Source organism: Physeter macrocephalus, chromosome 6 (genome assembly GCF_002837175.3).
Source record: "Physeter macrocephalus isolate SW-GA chromosome 6, ASM283717v5, whole genome shotgun sequence".
NCBI lineage: Eukaryota > Metazoa > Chordata > Mammalia > Artiodactyla > Physeteridae > Physeter > Physeter macrocephalus.
In genome coordinates this window covers 5,044,501-5,047,528 of record NC_041219.1, presented here as the reverse complement: position 1 = coordinate 5,047,528, position 3,028 = coordinate 5,044,501, and the positions used below count along the sequence as shown (strand labels likewise).

Genomic DNA, 3,028 nt, shown 5'->3' with positions numbered 1-3,028 from the left:
GAGCGGCTAGGCTCGTGAGCCATGGCCGCTGAGCCTGTGCATCTGGAGCCTGTGCTCCGCAACGGGAAAGGCCACAACAGTGAGAGGCCCGCGTACCGCAAAAAAAAAAAAAAAAAAAAAAAAAAAAATTAGTGTAAGAAGTAGCCTATGATGGGAATTGATAAGGACAAACCGCTGAACTCTTCATGTATTCTTTCAATTAAAATAAAACAAATTTGAGCACTTACTATGTGTGCCAATTACCATTTGAGACTGTGTTGGAAAAGTGACATGGTGTTCCTTCCCTCTTGAAACAAACATTTTAGAGGGGAAGAGAGGATAGATGAATAAATAAATATAATTATTTGGTAAGAACTGTGAAGGTAATAAAGAGGGGATATTCCTTTATATAAGGTGATCAGGAAAAACTTCTCTGCAGATGAGACATCTGAACTGAGATGTAAGGTTCAGACTAAGGCAGAACTACAGACAGCTGAAGAAACAGCATGACAGACAGAAAGCAGTTGTAAGCACCAAAAACTCAAAAGGTGGTAAAGGGCTGGTGGGGTCAAGATCAGAAAGAAGTCCAGTATGGCTGCAGCTTAGTGGGCAATGGAAAGGAGGTAAAGTTGTGAAGTAAGCAAGAACTGGACCTGGTTTTTATTTTAAGCCACTGGGGTAGGAAATTGGGACTGGAGGGTATTACATGATCTGGTTTACATTTTTAAAAGATGACTTTGTCTTCTGGGTGAAGACTGAGGAATGGCAACAAGTTAGGAAGTTCCTGTAGGAGTCCAGGCAAGAGATGACTGTGGCTTTAAACAAGGGTGATATCACAGCAACACAGGATTTTAGAGCTCAAAAATACCTTAACAACCGTTAATCACTTCGTCTACATAAAGGTAAGTTCTAAGACAGGAGTTAACTTGTTCTAGGCTTCATGGCCAGTGCCAGAGGGACCTGAAGCCTAGATCACCCAGGTCAAAGTTACCACTACTAAACCATGCTACTTAAATAGGGTAGAATCAAACTACTCAAAACTAGCACATCGGGACTCCCCTGGCGGTCCAGTGGTTAAGACTTTGCCTTCCAACGGAGGGGGTGCGGGTTCGATCCCTGGTGGGGGAGCTAAGATCCCACATGCCTCGGGGCCAAAAAACCAAAACATAAAACAGAAGCAATATTGTAACAAATTCAATAAAGACTTCAAAAGTGGTCCACATCAAAAAATAAATAAAGCATATTCTAAAAAAAAACAAAAACCAAAAAAAGCAAAACTAGCACATCATTTCTCAGATTTAGCCCTCATGCTCAATGGAATCAGTTAAAAGTTATGAGAAAAAGTGAAATAAGTAAGTGTCCAATCCGAGCACCTGAAGGTTCAGAGAAAAGTGCATAAGGGCCTGTTGGGAGTAAAAACAGCAAAAGTACTCTCAACTCACACTGCATAATTATGAAACTTCTACTCTAATACCATAATCTCTAACTGATAGATAATATCAATTTATCCTCTACATAGGACCCACTGGTGGACAAGACGTATCAATCACTAAAGCACCGTAAGTGCTTTTCAAAGTGGAGTCTATCATTTTTGCTCAACCAGAACTCTAAAGTGAATAGCAGTAACAGCAGCCCTGCTCATTAGAAAGAGAACCTCTTAATCACCATCTTCACTCTCTTTTCAGTTCTACTTCCTGCCCTTCCACCTCTTCATTGACTATTATCACCATCATCACTTTCATGTAAACAACAGAAAACTTTTATAAATGCTCTTCTGTCCTTAAAAGCTTGCAAATCCTGTATTCTCTTTGTTCAACAAAGATCAAGTAAGGTGACAGGGCTGTTGGAGGAAAAAAAGCTTAAGTATAAAAAACCTAAAATACAGGGAATTTCAAACATTTTTCAGCTAGCAACTTAAACTATATAAGCAATAGTGAGTGGCAACTTTGTGACTAATTTGGATGTCCGGGACATAAAATATGATCTCAGTATGGTCCCTAATTCAGAACAGCTGACCAGTTAATTATTTGATACAGGGAGAACTAAAGCTTCCTATTAAATGAACGCCCCCTACTGTGGGATTAGCTCATGGGGGCAGGAATTCTATAGTGCTTACTCCCTGAAGCTATCCTGAACCTAGTTTTTTACACTTATTTCTTCTCTAAACCACTCCGAATCTTTCTCTTTCTCTGACGCCAACCCTGTTCTTTCAAACAGTGGTGTTGAGACTCAATACTCTCTTTATTCACACCCATTTTATTATTTCTATGGAAATAACTGGCACTAAATTTCCAAGAAACTGGGTGCAGTACAAACTACAACTTATGTATCTTACTTCTTTCATAACCTGAAACTTGTTACTTGAACCAAATGCAGGTTGTCCTAAAAATCCTTTAAAATTTGGAATGGTCCTAAGACATGGCTTTTATGAAAATAGTTTAACAAGGATTGCTACAATTATTCTTAAATAAACATGAAAAAGAAACAACTTTCTCCCAGAAGGTAAAAACATTCTCATTTGCTTTGGAAAAGTATCTAGACAACACATCAAATTCTCAGGTCAAGGACACATTGTTAAACTAGAAGTGGGAAAAAGTACATAGCTTTACTACATGAAAGCTACTACATATCCTACAACTGTGAAAGTCAACTATTAAAAATCTGTTTGGGGTTATGTCAAAACTTGAACATATATGCAACCTATCCATGGTTGAGTAATCAGATGTACAAAACAAGTATTAAAACCAAAAATTGACTTAAAAAATAACAATTACCTAATCTCCTACTGCAATCCAAAGTTGAATGGGGGGAATTCCCTGGCGGTCCAGTGGTTAGAACTTGGTGCTTTCACTGCCAGGGCCTGGGTTCAATCCCTGGTTGGGGAACTAAGATCCCACAAGCCGCGCAGCACGGCAAGTTGAATGGACTGCTCAATGGAAAAAACTGCAAAGAAATTAAACTTAAAATGATTATATATTAATAAGAGATTCCAAGATAAAGCACATGAAAACACTGCCTCACTTTTTTTTTTTTTTTTTTTTTTTTTGTG

At 38.5% G+C, this 3,028-nt stretch overlaps 1 protein-coding gene across 4 annotated transcripts in view; it reads right to left on the bottom strand.

The window, feature by feature from the left end:
• RAP1B (RAP1B, member of RAS oncogene family) overlaps positions 1 to 3,028 on the bottom strand; it is a 47,598-nt gene that overhangs the window by 37,114 nt on the left and 7,456 nt on the right. The window contains exon 2 of one of the 4 annotated variants that reach the window (XM_055085188.1): positions 2,754 to 2,922. The exons of 2 other annotated variants lie outside the window; for them this stretch is intronic. The gene's annotated coding sequence lies outside the window, so the exon portion shown is untranslated. Of the gene's footprint in view, positions 1 to 2,753; positions 2,995 to 3,028 lie in introns of those variants that run through there. One more of the 4 variants, XM_024122733.3, reaches the window with a different exon arrangement.